At 38.3% G+C, this 19974-nt stretch overlaps 1 long non-coding RNA gene across 1 annotated transcript; it reads left to right on the top strand.

Annotated features, from left to right (window-relative positions):
- Nucleotides 1-13194: 13194 nt before the first annotated feature.
- Nucleotides 13195-18043, top strand: LOC125615305. The gene is made up of 3 exons (XR_007345875.1): nucleotides 13195-13245; nucleotides 13768-13981; nucleotides 15237-18043. It is a non-coding gene; the product is annotated as an uncharacterized LOC125615305 (long non-coding RNA).
- The last annotated feature ends 1931 nt before the right edge of the window (nucleotides 18044-19974 follow it).

The raw sequence follows: 19974 nt of genomic DNA, 5'->3' as shown, positions 1-19974 counted from the left end.
CCTTTAAAGGGAGACATTGTACAAAAATGTTGGAAGGCCAAGCACAGGGATGTGTGTGCACAGAAGTGCATATGATGGCTTTGTGTCTGAAAGAGGGACCACATAGAAAGGAATTTTTGTGGTATGGAGTAGCATGGAACAATTACTCCACATTTGCCATCACTACTGTTGGTTTCTGACTTAATATCTTCAAACTGTCTCTTCCCATGAGGACTCTGTATGAAAATTTGTGATCTGGTGTTTGCTTCTGGTGTTTTAACACCCTGGATTGAACCCAGGGTGCTATACCCCTGAGCTAAACCCCCATTCCTTTTTATTATTTATTTTTGAGACACAGTCTTTCTAATTTACTTAGGATGGCCCTGAACTTTTGATTATCCTTACCAACTGAATTTGCACATTTCTTTCTTTTCTTTGCTTTCTTTTTTCTTTTTTTGGTACCAGGGACTGAACTCAGGGACACTTGACCACTGAGCCACATTTCCAGCCCTATTTTGTATTTTTATTTAGAAACAGGGTCTCACTGAGTTGCTTAGCGCCTCTCTTTGCTGAGGCTGGCTTTGAAGGGGCAAACATTTTGCCTCACCCTCCTGAGCTGCTGGGATTACAGATGTGCCACACCATTCCCTGCTGAATTCGCATGTTTCTATAGTCTTCTTTTTATCTGTGTCCTCAGGGGACAATACCCTTCTTCCTTCTGGAAGTATGAGTAACCTGATTCATCTTTTGTTTGGGGTGGAACCCAACGTTCTGCGATGCTGGGGCAAGCGTCCTACCACAGAACTACACTCTCAGCCCCAGATTCATTTTAACTTACCTTTGTGCCTCAAGATTCACTCTGGCTGTCTTCTCTTTTGGGAAGAGTTCTCCTGCTCTACAAGACTATCCTCCAAGAAATAAGAATTTATATTGTAAAAGACAATTGCAGTATAATAATAAGAACTGTTTGCTAGCTTGGTGTAGTGATACATGCCTGTAATCCCAGCTATTTGGGAGGCTGAAGGAGGAACATCACAAGTTCCAGGCAGCCTGGGCAACATAGTAAGATGCTGTCTCAATATAAGAAATCAAAATGCTGGGGATGTACCCCTGAGAAAAATACCCAGTACCACAAAAATTATTGTGTTTATTTAAGGTATACAACATGATTTCTGAGAGATATATAGATAGTAAAATGGTTACTATAGTACAGAAAGTTAACATATTTATCTAAGCAAATTGCTAAGCAATTATATTGTTAAATATAAAACAACATAATTGACTATAATCCTTAAGTTGTTTATTAAATCATTAGATTTGTTCAGCTTACATATCTGCTGCTTTGCATCCTTTCAGAAACAACAAAAAGTAAACTAGTGCTGGGCACGGTGGCTCAGCCTGTCATCCCAGTGGCTCTGGAGGTTGAGACAGGAGGATCGATAGTCAAAATCAGCCTCAGCAATTTAGTGAGGCCCTAAGCAAGTTAGCGAGACTCTGTCTCAAAAAAAAAAAAAACAAAAAAACAAACAAAAAAAAAAAAAAACAAAAAAACTTCTCCCAAAAAACTAGTAAGAGTAATTATGTAGATCTCAGCACCAGTCTCAAACATGTTTTACCTTTATTATTATTTAAAATAATTAACTGCAAATTATAATATCCAGTAATTATTAATAATATGAATGTACCTACTTTATAGGGTCCATAGAAATGTTGATTATAGACTTTTTTCCACAAACAGAAGACTATATTAAATTTTTATTACCTTATATTCAGAAGGAGGAATACATTGATTTCTTTTAGGACGATGGATGGTGGTACTGTCTTTGGCTAGAAGTAAAAGAGATGGCATAGTTTGAGAGCATGTATATGGTGCCAATTATTAGCCAAATTTCTTTTCTATCAGTAGTAGGAAATATGTACCATAAATGTACTTCTATTTTGGGCAAATTATGTATTTTTCAATTTTTGTAATGAAAATCTAGTTTTCACAAATCAAATTATACCAGGATTATACTAATGAGACAATTATTTGGGTATTCATATATAATGAAAATAATGTACATGATGAATCCTTATCTATAATAAAAATGTCTTTTTTCACCAATCTGGGTTCTCCCCTGGCTGTGGTGCACGAGTCCAGGTGCATTTTCCCCAGTGGTCTGCAGGGAGAGGGCTCCTTCTACTTGCTCCTTTCCTGTCTGGCCCTGGGCATCCTGGCTGGCAGGGTAGGGACACCCATGTGGTTATGGTTGGTGGCCCCAGAACAGTCTCCTTTTCAGAGGAGTGACAGCAGAGGTGGTGGTTTTGATTTGGGGTGGAGTCATAGTAGGCGGCAGACTGGGGAGGTGGGTAGAGAAGACTTCCTGGAAGTGGAAGCCATGTCGATCTGGGAGATGTTTGCAGGACTGAGTCACTAAGATAGAGCAATTTTAGAAAATGTTTTAAAATGTGACATTTTATTATAGGCTTACTAATGTTTTGGAGCTGTGGAATCTTAGGCATGTAAATTTGGGGAGTGAAGAAAATTTGGATTCATCAGTCAAAAAATATTTTAAAATATCTACATCTTGGCTAATTGGATATATACTCTATTTTTTTTGTTTTAAATAGTATTTAGTATGGTTAAGTTCAGCTTATAAATAGTTGTAATTTAATATTACAAGTATTTTATGAAAAAAAATAAGAATCTAGTGACATCACTCATAGAATTGATAATCAAAACAGCAGGATGCAGGGGCTCTGGACAAGGGATACAAGGCAGAGGCTGCCAGGGAAGGAATGAGTGAGGTATAGGACCAGGACCCTCATACAGGGTCGGGATGGAATCCACAAAGTAGATGTTTGTTGTGCTCCTTTCACTAGAAGGCTGACTTCCTAACCCTTAGAGGTGGTGCCTTTTCTCACCTTGCAAAAAATCAAAGCATAGCCAGATGTGGTGGTGCACACCTGTAATCCCAGTGACTAATCCCAGTGGGGGCTGATGCACTTTTGAGGTTAGCCTCAGCAGCTTAACCAGGCCCTCAGCAATTTAGTGAGGCTCTCAAAGTATAAAATAAAAAGGGCTGGGGATGCAGCCCCTGGGTTCTGTTGTCAGTACAAAAAATATTAATATGCCTAATCAATTAACTCTGGGATTAGAAGATGAACTGAAGAAGCAGCTAGGGAAAAAAGACAGACTAAATATTGTTTTTTTCTGACAAAACTGCTACAGCTTTTTTTTGGTACCGGGGATTGAACTCAGGGGTATTTGACCACTGAGCCACATTCCCAGCCCTATTTTGTATTTTATTTAGAGACAGGGTCTCACTGAGTTGCTTAGTACCTCACTTTAAAAAAAATATATTTTTTAGTTGTAGATAGACACAATATCTTTATTTATTTTTATTTGGTGCTGACGATTGAACCCAGTGCCTCACACATGTGAAGCGGGTGCTCTACCAATGAGCTACAGCCCCAGCCCTTAGTAACTCACTTTTGCTGAGGCTGGCTTTGAACTCGTGATCCCCCTGTCTCAGCTTCCTGATCTGCTGGGATTACCAGAGTGTGCCACTGCACCTGGCTGCTATAACTTTTAAAGTCTAGAAATTAATCATTTGTTCCTATTGAGAACTGACCCAGCTTTAAGAACGATTTTCTTCTTGGACTCACAAGGACACAGCAGCAAAATCTTGGAGGTGGGGTCTGCTCTCAGATGGTCCAGCAGGCGAGGACAGCGCCCTTCAGAGCATGCCTTTGGCTTGTGGAGATGGGCTACCAGATCTGTTTTGGAATAGAATCAGAACCTTCCAGGGGAGCTAACCATGGACTGATTTAAGAATCTATGAGATCTCCAGCTCTTGGAAATTCTTTATAGAGTGTGATTACTCTGCTTATAGGCTTGAATCAGCTTCATTATTAGCTAGATCTCCTTTGATCCAGATTTAAAAAAAACACTGTTGAGAGATTTGGAAAGTACTCTTCACCTCTTGGGAGTTCTACTCAGAAGCATTTCTCCCATGAGAACTATGTTCCCCAGGACCTCATTATGCTTTGTTTTGACAGCGAGCAGGAATCATGTCTACACATTTAGAAAGTGAGCTGTGAGGAACAGTATTATCAATTTGGATGATCTTTAACTTCTGTGATTCCTTTCTTTGAAGTGTTGTGGGAGTAACACATTTATCCACATTATACACAGAAGTGCATTGAAATTGTACTTAATTTTCAATAATTAAGCCAGTTTTCCTTACATCTTTTCACTTCTCTTGATACTGAGAAAAAAAATCTCTCAAATTTAGCTCCGTTGAATAAAGTTAGTTATCTCTTGGATGACTCCATTGTTCTTGTAGCATTGGGGAACAAGGATGGCTGCAAATTTTTTGGATACTAGCTCTTCTTTCTTGGGATATGGCAGGTTGGGTTGGCTCCTTGGACCATGTAGGTGAGGATGGTGCCATCTAGATTCTTGGTATGATTTTCTCCTATTCATAGTTGAAATCAGTTGTGTGCTGGAGTTGGCTTATACTGGCTTACAATAGCTGATTGTTAAATTTTCAGAAGTTCTGTAAGCTCTTTATTAAAGTTGCAATTAAAATGTACATTTGCAATTAAATACACATTTTCAATTAAATTATACTTAAACAAATGTAATATTAAACACATTACTTTCTAATTATTTGACTATATTTTGCTAATATCTATGCATTTCTTCACATCTATCGTATTTTTATGATGTAATTACCACATAATAGTATGCTACCACACTTCTCTTACCAACTCCATGTGCAGAGGTGCTGTGTTGAAATTGGCTGTCATAATAGAATTTACACCAAGGAAAGTGGAAGACACTACAAATCAACGCTTTTTAAAATCTTAATTTAATTCTAAAATAAATGTTTAATAATTGTACATATCCATTGACTACAGTGTGATAATTTGATATATGTATATAAGTTGTAGTGATCAAATCAAGGTAATTAGCATTTCCTTTTTAAACATTAATCAGTTTAATGGGAACCTTTGAACTCCTTTCTCCTACTTCTTTGAGATAATAAATTAGTATATAATATATTAAATTAATGTGAGCTATAGTCACCCCATTCTGCTGTAGAACACTAAGACTTAATCTCTTAGCTAAATTTGTTTTCATACCATTATCAAACCACTCTCAATTCTCTCTTCCCTTTCCTATTTGTACTTACAGGCTACCCTCCTTATCCTGTAGTGATCACTATTCTACTCTTACTGTTATGAAATCAACATTCTTAGCTTTCCCATGAGTGAGAACATGCAATACTTGTCTTTCTGTGCCTGATTTCTTTCACTTAATGAATTAACTAATTTGGGTCACTTGTCCATTTTTTAATTGGATTTTTTTTCTGTTGCATTGAGTTTTTTGTATATTTTTCTTTTCTGTAAATTATCTCTTCATTATGTTCATTGTTTTTTTTTTGCTATCCAGAAACATCTTATTTATTGTAACCGTCTTTGTCTATTTTTGATTGTGTTGCTTTTCTTTTTTTTAATTTGCTTTCCTTTTATGGCACTGGAAATTGAATCCACCATGTTCTTACACTGAGTTATATTTATTCCCAATTCTTTTTCAAATATTTTTATTTTGAGACAGGGTCTTGCTAAGTTGCTGAGGGTCTGGATACGTTGTAGAATCTGGCCTCAAACTTGGGATCCTCTTACTTTAGCCCCTCTCCCCCTCCCCCGAGTTGCTGGGAGTACAGCGTGTACACCATGCCTAGCTTTTTAAAAATTTTTTATTTTCAGATGGGGTTTCACTAAGATGCCCAGGCTGGTCTCACAGCTTTGATCTTTTTTCCTCAACTTCCTGAGTAGCCAGGATTATAGGTATGTACCACCATGTTTAGTTATTAATATTATTTTTTGGAACCAATTCTAATCATTTACCAGCATGCCACTGTCCAAAACTCACAACTCTTGTTCTTGGCTTTGGTCTGGGAGTCAATACATTCATTCTGTGGTGGTTTTGCTTTTGAGACAGTCAGGGTCACCTCCTTTCCCCTTGAAAAGTAAGACTCCCTTAAGACTAAGGGAATCAAATCAGGGGAGAATGAGACAGACAGGCTAAATCTCAATTTTGTATCATTATCAGACTACTAGGAAATTAGGAGTTAAAAAGTGGAACAGTCTTCAAGGCTAAGGAAGTGAGATAATGTCCTGGAGATAGGAGGTTGGGAAGTTAGCTCAGCCTTCTGAGACTGTGTGGCCTGCAGAAATGCCAAGGAGTCAACAATCAAACCCACTGAGATAGGACAATAGCCTGCTCTGTTCTGAAAATAATATTAGGGATTTCCCAGATGAAAAAGAGCACACCCCATGGGGCTGGGTTGTGGCACAGTGGTAGAGCGCTTGCCTAGCATGTGTGAGGCCCTGAGTTCGATTCTCAGCACTGCATATAAATAAATAAAATAAAGGTCTAAAAAAAAGAGCACAAATTGCTACTTAAAAAAAAAAAAAAGAGCACATTCTAGGTGGCAAGAGGTAAACACATGTGTAGAGTAGTCACTAAAGTAACCTGCAATTACCTTTACTTTTAGCATAGTAAACCCTCCCCTCCCCTGCAGGTGAAGACTTAAGATGGTAGTGAGACACGGGACACATGAAGGGACATGATGAAGAAGAGCACAACTAATTTCCTCTTCTGCATGTGGTGACAATAAGAGACTGGGCCCTGCCTACCCCATGGATTCAATAAAAGCTATATATCTCTGTCTTTTGACCAGCCTGATAATGCTGCTGTGTCTTCCTTCTTGCTCCAGAAGAAGCCCCCAGTCAAGAGGCTTCTTGTGCGTTTATCTGGTTCTTCTTTTTTTTTATTTATTTATTTTTTAGGTGTACATGGATACAACACAATGCCTTTATTCTTTATGTGGTGCTGAGGATCGAACCCAGGTCCCGCCCGTGCTAGGGGAGCACTCCACCACTAAGCCACAATCCCAGCCCCTTATCTGGTTCTTCTGATGGAGAGCACAGGAACCCACCCAGCAGGGGACTTTAGTCCTAGTACTGTCTATAATTCCCCATGCTCCTTTGTCTTCCCTAGAAAAACATACAGGCACTTTTGATTCCCTTATTTCCTGGTACTGGAAACCAGTTTTCTATATTTTTGTCCCTTGTACTATGAATGGAAAACAAGAATAAGGTTTGGGAGCCCCTCTGTGCCATTTCCACACAAACATGCTATGATTTTTGGTGACTTTGGTTGCTTAATACTCCTTAAGATTCTCACTTGTTCTGAGGTTTGGTTTCAAGTTGGGGAAAACACGAGACCTGGCATAGATAAGGTTAGCCTTATCTACCTCTTTTTCCTTTCTTTTCTCTACAGTCTTCCCAAATTTTCAGGGGTAAAAATTTCTTGCTTTCACTTAATTCAATTTGCTTGAAGACTTCACCATATAAGTTCTGCCCATCAAATCTACCAAGACTAGCTTGATGTGTTACAATGAGAGAGGAAGTAATTTGGGATTTTTGGTCTCATGACAAATCCTAACTTTCAAGTTGGTTGTCTTGCTGCAGACATGAAAATCTATTTTGGCCACCAAAAACTAAAAAGCAATTTTCTCATTTATTTCTACTTTAACATTGCCATCCTGATCTCTCTTGACACAACCCTCCACCCTCCTCAGCATATTGATGCTTTAGGTAGCCAGGGACGAGGGCCTGTTCAAAGACACACAAATCAAAGTACCTCAAGGTATTACTTGATGTATAAAGGACAGACAGATGTACAGTTGTATGTCCTATAGCTGGGAGGAATATAAGGAACTGGTATTACGTCTCAACTTACCTTGTGGGATAAAATAAGGAGGAAGATTTTAATATTAGAGTCAAATTTCAGGAGTCTCCATGCAGCTACAGTGAAAATGTTCTTGTTCCATCTTGACTCTCACTGTATGGAAAGTCCAAGGACTAGGGACTGATCCATTCCTAGAGGTCAGTACAATGGCAACATTATCTAGAAAAGTAAATCTGGAAAACTATTTTCAGTAGGTGAGTCATGTGATCTATGGCTTCACAGTGTAGGTGGTGTTCCAGAAGATGTTTTTCCATCTCTGTCTGCCTCGGTGCCATGAGCAAGTTCTCCTTACTTAGGCATCACCTCTTTTTGTCTGGTGTAGGACAGAAGTCTTTCTTCTCTCACTACCACAGCCAGGCTTTTTTCACAGCCACCACAGCCTGGGCTACTGTTATCACAGCTCCTGAGTGACTTTGATTTTGGGTCAATTCAAATAAGCATATTCAATGAAGGGTCCCCAATCTCTGCCCCACATTGTTCTAGGAAGCTTCCTTTATTTCTGCTCTAAGTCCAAGCTCAAACCATGGTGATAGTCTTTCCCTTCATTCTCATTCAAGATTTATGTCTTGTTGACATTTCTTTTGGGAGAATGAAGTTCCATTACATAAAAAATATTACATATATCTTATGAATTTGATCCACATTCTTTCTATTTCTACCATCCCTTTTAAAACAGAATCCTTCAGAGTTTCCTTAATATTAATTATCTTGACTTTTCCGCTTCAATTATTATAGTAGGATTCCTCCTCCATCTCTACTTTCATAAAACCTCGGTTCTTAAGGTCATCAAGGACTAAACACACACACACACACACACACACACACACACAGAGAGAGAGAGAGAGAGAGATGTTTATTTTTGGAAGCAAAAATTGGTGAGCTGCATCTTAACTACAGGTTAAGGTTAAGATGAGACCACAAAGAAGAGTAGCTATTTTTACTGATGGTTTTAGCAGGGCTAAAGGCAGATGCTAGGAAAATTTCACACTCATGCTCCTCCTTAAAGGTCAGTAGACATGGAGGGACACTTCTGGAGAGAGAAAAAAGAAATGTGAGCAAAATAAAGGAGATCTGAAGCACCTGTCATGAATGTGGAAAGACAAGCAATACAGAGTATCTTTAGCATAGGCTGTGAGTGGAATTAAAGTGAGGTATAGTTGGGGTCTTATACAATGAAATAATCTGTCTTTACTTTGTAGGCACTGGAGAGCCATTGAAGATTTTAAGTAGAAAAATGGACAGTCAGGTTGAAATTGTAAGTTGGTCTTAAAATTGGGCATCTGCGTAAAGACAGGATTAGAAGAGAGACAGGCCATGTCAGGCAACGCTGATACTCTGCCCACGTCCCTTCATATCTCTTACCGCTGTTTCCATGAGCCCCTTCCTTTGGGTGTGCTTCCAGCATCTGTTGATTTATTGCAGGGCACAGAGGAGGGAGCTCTTTGCCTGAAAAGGTAGCAAGCCAGCCAGGTGCAATGGCACATACCTGTAATCTCAGTAACTCAGAAGGATGAGACCAGAGGATTTCAAGTTCAAGATGAGCTTCAGCAACTTAACGAGGCCCCAAGCAACTTCATGAGATCCTGTCTTAAAAATAAATAATAAAAAGGGGTGGGGATGCAGCTCAGGGTAAAGGGTTCAGTCCTTGGTATCAGGAAAAAAAAATGTAGCAAGTTAGAAGTGCCTGGTGGGAAACCCTGGTCAGTGCCAGAGAGGAGAGAGATGCTTTAGATATGCAGACAGAGCCACCAGAATGGATCCTCTAAACTGCAGGGGTATATTAGTAACCAAACTTCCTCTTATCTGGACCACTTATTCAGCATAGAGCTAGATGAAGAGTAGCAGCACTTTACTTATTAAACAATGGTTAATCATGCTTTGAACAACATTTAGAAAGAATCTAATTTCATAAGTAGGAACAAATCTCATAAATAATTTTGCTGCCTAGTTTAGTTTTATATAATGTCAGTTGTAAAATGAGACAACTGAAAAGGACTAGAGGATTTACAACTTTTGTTTGGATTCTAAGTAAATGTCTACTTTTTTGATAGGGAGAGGAAAACTAATCATTGCGGGGGTGTACAAAACATCAATGATATGCGATGCCACCAGATGGCAATATTATATTTCTTATAACCTGGTACTAGTGTCTATTCATTACAGTAAGTAGAAAATAACAATTTCAGAGGGTTCACAAGGGATATAAATTGCCTTTGATTTTTTTTGCCTTCAGCATGTTTATTTCCATCTTTATCCAAGTTCCATGAAGTTTATTTTGATGTTCTCATAATAGGTACTAAAAGTTTCCCATTTTCTACTAATTTTTATAAAACATGGCAAACACCCAGTACTGTTTAGATAAATTGAGTAAGATGAGAAGACAGGCAGTTTCTGTCTACACATTAGCTATCCATTTGCTCTTTCACAAAAGTCTGCGGTATGAAAGACTGAATCCAGCATGCATAAAGTGTTTAATATGCACTTATAAAAGACAAGGAGAGGGGCTGGGCTTATGGCTCAGCAGTAGAGCACTAACCTAGCATGTGTTGGGTGCTGGGTTTGATCCTCAGCACCACATAAAAATAAAGGTATTATGTCCAACTACAACTAAAAAACAAACAAGCAAAAAACCAAACAACAATAATAAAAGACAAGGAGAACCTGAAATCAACATGGATCCAGCAGCAGTATTAACAGTCTAGATCTATGAGGGAAGATGGGCCTGATTTGGTGTGACAAAAAGGAACAGCAAAGATTCAAAATCTTAGCAGGCTCCCAAAGCAGAACTCAGCTCATGGCTGTAAGATTTTTTTTTTCTTTTGTGGAAGTTTAGTAAATTAATTTCAAGTAGAGTAAGATTCTTCAATATCTATCAATATTCACTTAAATGCATCTTAAAAATCAGCTTTATTTTTAGTTGTTATTGTTATTATTTTGGTAATGCAGATTGAGCCCTGGGGTGCTATACCATTGAGCAACATTCCTATTGTGTCCTATACATGGACACAATATCTTTTTATTTTTTAAAATTTTGAGACAGGGTCTTGCTAAATTGCTGAGGTTCTTGCCTAATTGCTGAGGTGACCTTCAACTTGTGATCTTCCTGCCTCAGTCTTCCAAGTCACTGGGATTACAGGCATGCATCACATGTACTGCTTAAAACATCAGCTTTATTGAGATTAATTCAAATGCCATATAGTTTACCTTTTAAACAGTACAATTTAGGTGTTCTTAATATATTTATGAAGTTATATATTGATCACTATCTAATTGCTGAACATTTTTATCACTCCTAAAAGAAATCCCATACTCGGTTACAGCTCAGTGATAGAAAGCTTGTCTCACATGTGCAAAGCACTGGGTTCGAATATCAGCACTGCATATAAATAAATAAAATAAAGGTCCATCAACAACTAAAAAAAAAAAAATCCCATACTCATTAGCAGTTGCTAACTGTCTGACCCCTCCCTCCCAATTCCTGGCAACCATTAATTTATGTTTTGTCTCTACTGATTTGCCTATTCTGGGCAATTTGTATTAATGGAATCTTGTTAATGCGGCTTTTACTGTCTGGCTTTTTTTTCATTTAGTATAATGTTTTCAAGGCTCATCTATGTTGTAGCATGTATCAATACTTCACTCCATTTTATGAATGAAAAATATTTCATTGTACAGTTATATATAATATTTTATTTATCAATTTATCAGTTGATGGATATTTGAATTGTTTTTGGCTAATGTGAATAACACTGCTATGAATATTCATACACAAGTTTTTGTGTGGGTATGTGTTTTTTTTTTTCCTTTTGGGTCTGTAACTAGGTGTAGAATTGCTGGATTACTGGGTCATGTGGTAGATCTATGTTTGAATTTTTCTTTTTTTGTTTTAGTGATGGAGATTGAACCAGACATTCCTTAATTTCTTAAAAAACTCACAAACTATTCCAAATGACTGCACCATTTTACTTTCCTACCAGCAATGTACAAGGATATCAATATCTCCATATCTTTGCCAACACTTACAGTCCCACTTTTTAGAAATTATAGCCATCTTGCTGGGTGCGGTGGCGCATGCCTGTAATCCCAGCAGCTCGAGAGGCTGAGGCAGGAGGATTGTGAGTTCAAATCCAGCCTCAGCAAAAAGCAAGTGCTAAGCAACTCAGTGAGACTGTATCTCTATTAAAATACAAAACAGGGCCCTGGGGGATGAGGCTCAGTGGTCAAGTGCCCCTGAGTTTAATCCCAGGTAACAACAATAAAAAATAGACATCTTTTCTATTAAATCATATTAAGAGGCCAATAAATATGCAAAGTATTGAAATTTCTTTCTGTGATATATTGATATATAGTTGAAGTTATTGTTGAAGTTTTTTTCTCCTCTTCTTCCTTTTTTTTTTCTTCTCATCTCTTTCTTTCTTTCAGTTCTCATTTAATTTTAGTTTCTTTTAATTTGTATAGTGAAGCATGGTCATTTTGACATTAACCAATACAAGATGCACAAGGAAAAATATAACCCATCTCCATTTTCCCTCCATAACCCCTAACGTAACAAATATAAGCAGCTTACTGTAGGCATTCTTGCACTTTTAAAAGTTTATAACACACATGTATATTCATGATAACAATCTCATTTCATACGTATCACTCTGCAACTTACTTTTGAATCTTTTTTTTTTAACCAGAGCTCCATTAACAATTGAAGGACTCCAGCTTTTTTTTTTCTAAATGATTTTTAGTTATATATGGACACAATATCTTTATTTTGCTTATTTATTTTTATGTAGTACTTAGGATTGAAATAAAATAAAATAAAATAAAAATGAAATAAAATAAAAATGAAATACAGTGCCTTACATGTGTGAGGCAAGCGCTCTGCCACTGAGCCACAACCCATACTTTTGAATCTTTTGAAGGTTATTTCTACATTTGTTGTTTTAAGTACACTTAATTATAGACAATTTCTCTTTCTAGCTTTCAAAACACTCATGACACAAATGCAGTATTCAATATGTGCACATACACACACTCATCTCTAATTGAGCTAGGATTTCATTTTATTATGTCATGAGAAAGGAAGCTGTTAGTATGGGGGAAAATGACTTCTTCTGCTTTTGTTTTATGGTCACATTTGCTTCTCTGTTCCTTATATGCAATTCTGTTATTCAGTTTTCACCAGAATCACTTGGATTAAAACCCATGGGTTGGGCAGTTGAAAATGTTCATGGGAAGAGACTCCTACAAGGAACCCACAGCTGCTCCTGTGGAGGAAGCTGGAAGCCACCCCTCAGGTAAGCAGCTCCTCCCCTGTGTCCCTCTAGGCTTCACCAGGTGGAGCTTCCCTCCTTCCCTCACAGGGAGGGTTTGTCTTCTGCAGCTGCCAGGGAGGCTGTGCCGGGCTGGTGGTATCCTGCAGCCCATGTGGGGATTTTTCCTTTTTCATGCTTCCCTGCTGGTGGGAGGTAAGCCTGAACTTAATAGCAAACACAGCTGGCAGTTTTCACAGGAACTTTCTTCCAGCTAAATGATTGCAACTTCTAGCTTTTGTAACAAAGAGTCTTCCCTGGTGGATTTAGGAGGATATTCCAATTATTATGGAATATCCAATAATAACTACTGTTTTGCTTCTTCTTTTTTTGTTACTTTTTTTTTTTTTTGGTACTGGGGATTGAACTCAGGGGCACTCGACCACATCCCCAGCCCGATTTTGTATTTTATTTAGAGACAGGGTCTCACTCAGTTTATAAAATGATAGGGCCTCTCCATTGCTGAGGCTGGCTTTGAACTTTCGATCTTCCTGTCTCAGCCTCCCAAGCCACTGGGATTACAGGTGTGCACCACTATGCTCAGCTCTTTTACTGTTTCTATCCAAGCAATTCCCTTGTCAGTGGCAGCTTTCCTGTGACCACAGGGAAGCATCATTTTTGATAACCACGTGTCTTCCAGGAGTGCTGTCCTGGTAACGGTCTTGGTACCCCTCACAGGTGCTGCAGGACAAAGTGTCGAGCAGCCCACTGAGCTGACCGCTGTGGAAGGAGCCTTCATCCAGGTCAACTGCACGTACCAGACATCTGGGTTCAACGGGCTGTCCTGGTACCAGCAACGTGAGGGTGGAGCACCCATGTTTCTCTCTTACAATGTTCTGGATGGTGTGGAAAGGAGAGGCTGATTTTCTACATTCCTTAGTCGGTCTGATAGGTACAGTTACCTTCTTCTGAATGAGCTCCAGGTGCAGGACTCTGCCTCTTATGTGTGTGCTGTGAGAGACACAATGGTTATGTGGCTGCACCTCTGAGGCTGCACCAAAATTCAAAAGTCAACTGGGGGGAAACAGGTGGGCTTGAAAAGTCCTAGTATTTTTTCAGTGTATGCTTACTCAGATGTCTGACTTCAAACTCAAATAATGTAGCATAGGACTGAGAGGGAGTCTCATTACTTTCTGAACCACTGATTGCTAGAAGAATGGGTCAACTGCTTTTTCTTTCTCCTATTTCCCTCTTTATTCTACTTATTTGTACCTCCAATAACTTGTTTTATTATTATTATTTTTTTCAGTACTGGGGATGAGCCTAGGGGTACTCACTGAGCTACATCCCTAGCCTTTTTTATTTTATTTTTATTTCTTAATTTTTGGGTATCAGGGATTGAACTCAGGGGCACTTGACCACTGAGCCACATCTGCAGACCTATTTTTGTATTTTATTTAGAGACAGGGTCTCACTGAGTTGTTTAGCACCTCACTTTTGCCGAAGAAAGCTTTGAACTTGTGATTCTCCTTCCTCAGCCTCCTGAGCTGCTGTAATTATAGATAAGTACCACTGTGCTCAGCTAACAACCCCAGCCCCTTCCCCCCATTTTAAAAAATTTATTTATTTGTTTTAATCAATTATACATGACAGCAAAATGCTCTTTGATTCATTGTATACAAATGGAGCACAATTTTTGACTTCTCTGGTTGTACTCAAAGTAGGGTCATATCATTTGTGCAATCATACATGTACCTAGGTACGATGTCCATCTCATTTCACCATCTTTCCTACCCCTTGTCCCCTCTCTTACTCCCCTTTAGTATTTTGAGACTATGTCTTGATAAGTTGCTGAGGCAAGACTCAAACTTGTGATCCTCCTGTCTCAGCCTTCTGAGTTCTGGGATTACAGGTATATGCCACCATGTCTGGCTGTTCTGTGATCTTAAGGATGAAAGACAGAATTGGCTTTGGAGGAAGCTCTTTATTTGAGGGAGGGATTTCTTGGTGAGTGCCTTTATTTATTCAATGGTGAGCTCTATTCTATATTCATTTACCCTTATGAAATTCTGAAATGTGTGAAGTAAATGTAAATTTCTGAGCTTGAAAAGAATTTCATTTAATTCTGTTAAATTTATCTTCGTTTTTGTGATTCTCTGAGGGGTTATTTGGGTACCATTTAACATTATGGTGGATTTACCCAGCAGGTTGGAGGCGGTGGAGGTGGTGGACTGACAGGATGAGGAAGACAAGGAGACCTCCTGCCTGTGGAATAAGAGAGTGAGTCTTGAATGGAGGGTATTCAGTGGGGAGGAAGGAGGCCAGCAGGAAATTCCCGAGAAAGCACTGCATGATGGGCATGGAAGGCAGTAAAATATACCATTCAGTTTGAAGATTTTCTTTTTCTGAATGATATTCATGTATGCTATTCCAAAGTCTGTGAAGCTTTCTTGACATTACCTATGTATTCTGTCCATAAAAGGAAGAGCAGAGTTTCTTCTATAGATATTCCTCTTTCTCTGTATCTTAGTATATACATTTAATTTTATATAGTTTTTCCCCTTAGTTTTGGGGGTTAATTTCTTCTATTAGCTAATTTGAATCAATCTTTTTGGAATTAATAAGAGTGCTTAAGTGTTAAGAACTAGCAAAGAAAATGAAATGGATATTTTTGTCTGAATAATTTTTTTATTGAGCACCTAAGATGTGCTAGGCAGTCTTTCAGTTGGTAGGGTGAATCAGTAATCAGTGAATAAACAATCACTATACTCATATTGCTTATGTTATAGTGAAAACAGAGAATGAGTAGACTTGTTAGCAAATATACCTTTGAAAATATAGGGGACTTTTTAGCAAATGTGCCTTTGAAAATACTTCACCCTCAGAACTGACTTTATTGTTTTTAAGAGAAAAAGAGCTGAGGTACATGCAAGCAATGCTTTTGCTGATGTCATGTGCTTGTTTTAAAGTTTATAATATAAATCAGTCACAAGCTAGTAAGGAATATATAACACTGGATGATTACATGACTATAAGTCAAGTAATCCAAAGATTTTTTTTTTTTTTTTTTTTGGTACTGAGGATTGAACCTGGGCTGCTTAACCATTGAGCGACAACCCTAGCCTGTTTTATTTTTTATTTTATTTGGGACAGGATCTCACGAAGTTGCTTAGGGCCTTGCTAAATTGCTGAGGCTGGCTTTGAATTTGTGATCGTCCTGTCTCAGCCTCCCAAGTCTCTGGCATTACAGGCATGTTTCACCAAGACCAGCTTTAGTCTTTTGAATTATTCAAATGTATGTGGTTCATTATGAGACTCCACATAAATTCAGAAAAATACCAATAATTTTGAGTGGAGAATCTAACACTGAAACAAATGACCATATACATGGTATTGTAAGGAAAATTAATGAAAAAATTTGAGCCCTTCACTGAAACTTTGAGGAGAATCTAAAAATATTCTAGCAAAGAGTAGAAATATCTAAAATATTCTTGCAAAGAGTAAGTGGTAAATGCAAATAATTATACAATATCAAATTTCTTAAATTTGAAGACAGGTAAGTTATTGATGTTCTCATTCCTTTGTATGCTATCTTTGTATTTAATTTAGTCACAATGAAGCATTTACAGAAAGACTTTTTTTTTTTTTTGGTATTGGGTATTAGTAAAGACATTAATAGGTTTATTCTGACCTTGATTCTCTATCTATTTTCCCCTGAAGACTTTGGTTTCTAAACCACATGTTTTTCTACCATAGGGTTTATAAAAACAAAGACAATCAGTCTTTGATACTTTCTATATTTGCTCGTATTCTCTCCTCTATATTACCCAGCAAATTTTTCTATTTCCACCTGAAATAAGGTTTGATGATAGATGTTAGAGCTATTGCCAATAGGCAAAAACCAACGTTTTTAAAATTACTGTTGGTCAAACTGGGAACTCAGCTCAGCTGTCATTGATGAACCCAGCCTAATTCCATCTTAAGATTGGGAGTCATCTTGTCACAAGGTCATGAAAAGTTACTGTAAATTACTGTGATTTCTAAACTTGTTTGGAATTCCTGCCCATGCCTGGCTTTCCCTGACCAGATAACAACCCTCTCTGAAACCTCAGTGGTGCCTCATAAATTCTGATGATGGGATCTGAATTTATTCCCTACCTTGAAATATCATGCCATATAGATCATTAACCTACTATCTACCTTTGTATTATGCTTGTCAAAATTCTGTTAGCTGTAAGTTCTCAAGACACCCCACCTTTGCAACTTTTTGTCCTATAAAACCTTGTTCCTGGAGAACTGGGGTGCTGATCTTTAACCCATGTTAGGAGAGACAGCTGCTGATCAGCTATCTTTGTGTACACAAATACAAACTTGCTTTAATTTGATTTAAAATTGGAGTTGGTGGTCTTTTCTTTGCATAGGGGTTCAACGTCATATTCAAAGAGCTGTAGCTGCATTTGGATTTGGTAATCAGACATTTCTAAGTTTGAATCCAGGCAAACAGAAAATGTCTTAAGAAAAAAATGTCTTAAGAAAACGTCTTAAGAAAAAGTGTTCAGAAAATGTCTTAGAGATTAAAAGGTTCTCAGGCTTGGAAGGCATTTGGAGTACATCTGATCCAAGTATCTTCTAAAATGTTTGAATAAATCTTTGCTTTTTGAACATCTTTGGGCCTTATTCTCTTGAGTACTTGGTGGTGAATATCTCCCTTAGGACCTTTGTGCCTGTCTCTGTCCCTCAGTGTGGGCAAGGTGGAGCATCCCCTTGTCCATTTATTTTTCTATTCTTTGGTGTCTGTGGAGCTTCTATAGTCATGCTGATACTTAGATGTTAGGAGCATGTTCTCACTGTGACAGTCTGTCTTTAGTTCCAGTTCCCCAGGAAAATAACCAGAATAACAATTGTGGAAATGTTCTTCTCAACAAGACTACTGTGTTATTCAGCTTTTTGTCATTGTGACCAAAATATCTGACAAGAACAATTTAGTGGAGGGAAAATTTATTTGGGGGATGTGGTTTCAGAGGTTCAGTCCATGGTCAGCTAGCACCATTGCTCTGGACCCAAATGATGGCAGAACATCATGGTGGAAGGGTGTGGCAGAAGAAGACTGCTCAGCTCATTGCAGCTGGAAAGCAGAGAAGGAAAACAGGGACAAGACATATCCAAGGCACGTCCCCAGTGACCTACTTCCTCGAGCCATGCCCCATTTGCCTACAGTTACTACCTGGCAGTCGATTTAAATTATTAATCCATCAAACGGATTAAGCCACTGATGAGGCTGCAGCTCTTATAATCTAAATCATTTCAATTCCGAACCTACCTGCATTGCCTAACACACGAACTTTTGGGGGCACACCTAATATCAAAACCATAACAACTACATTTCATCTCTGGGTTGTGTTCTTCACTGTTTTATAAATACCTCAGGAGAGCTGGGCGCACTGGCACGCACCTGTAATCCCAGTGGCTGAGGATGCTGAGTCAGGAGGATCACGAGTTCAAAGCCAGCCTCAGCAACGGGAAGAAGCTAAATAACTCAGTGAGACCCTGTCTCTAAATAAAATACAAAATTGGGCTGGGGATGTGGCTCAGTGGTTGAGTGCCTCTGAGTTAAAGAAAAAAATTCTGTAATCAAGTGTCACCTGGTTTCTGTTGTTGTATTTTCCTATGAACTTCAGAAGGGATTAGGAAGAATTCCAAACTTTCTTTTCTAGATAGACACCTAGTTTGGATATCAGTACTGATTAAGGGAGGCCTCTGTCCATTTTGTGATTTATTTATTTTTTTGGGTACTGGGGATTGACTGCATTCAACCACTGAGCCACATTCCCAGCCTTATTTTGTATTTTATTTAAAGACAGGGTCTCACCAAGTTGCTTAGTGCCTTGCCATTGCTGAGGCTGGCTTTGAACTCGTGATCCTCCTGCTTCAGCTCCCGAGCTACTGGGATTACAGGCGTGTGCCACCGAGCCCAGCATTTTGTGATTTGTTGATAGGCAGTACTGGAAGAAAAAAGATTACACTTAAAAGTCCAGATAATTTACGTTGGGGACTGCAAAGGATCTGGGGATCTGATCTTCTAAGGTTGTAGATTAACTTGCAAAGCAGATATGCTTTTCTCCTTGATAACCAGAACTTCATTTGGAAAATGAGATTCTCCTGAGGCCTGTCAGATACTCTTAAGAAATTGTTTCTAATTCATATTAGAATCTCCTTTTAAAGGGCTGGGATTATGGCTCAGCAATAGAGTGCTCGCCTAGCATGTTCGAGGCTCTGGGTTTGATCCTCAGCACCACATAAAAATAAATAAATAAAATAAGGATATTGTGTCCAACTACAACTAAAAAATAAATATTGAAAAAGAATCTCCTTTTAAAATTCTTTTACCTAGGTCCCAGCTCAGATCAATTAGATCAGAACCTTGGATAGTGGAACCTGGGCACTACTATTTAAATAAAAAAGGTTCCTAAATGATTGTAAATGCAATGAAGTTGGAAAATTATGGTCTTAAAAGATAAATTAGAGTAAACCCCAGAGTTGAATATCACCTGAGCTTTTTGTGCAAGGGACCAAAAATGGCTGAGTTCTGTATGGGATGCTGTGGCAGATGAGGGACAGATGGTTACTAATGTCAGAATTTCTGTCTTTCATCCTAGGCTTCTCTTATACCTTTCACTTGCTGTTCTCTAGAAAACAAAAATGGGCTGTGTGGTGGTGCACACCTATAGTCCAGGAACCTCTGGAGGCTGAGGAAGGAGGATTGCAAGTTTGAGGCTAGTGTCAGCAATTTAGCAAGACCCTGTCTCAATATAAAATTTCATATAAGGACTTGGGATGCATCTCAGTGCTTCTGGGTTCAATTCCCAGTACCAAAAAAAAAAAAAAAAAAAAAAAAAAAAAAAAATAAGAATACATAAATAATTGAAAGTCAATTGACAGTAAATT

The sequence above is a fragment of the Marmota marmota genome, unplaced genomic scaffold (assembly GCF_001458135.2).
Source record: "Marmota marmota marmota unplaced genomic scaffold, marMar, whole genome shotgun sequence".
Lineage (NCBI taxonomy): Eukaryota > Metazoa > Chordata > Mammalia > Rodentia > Sciuridae > Marmota > Marmota marmota.
The sequence above is the reverse complement of the archived record's forward strand: the minus strand, read 5'-3'. Positions and strand labels throughout refer to the sequence as shown.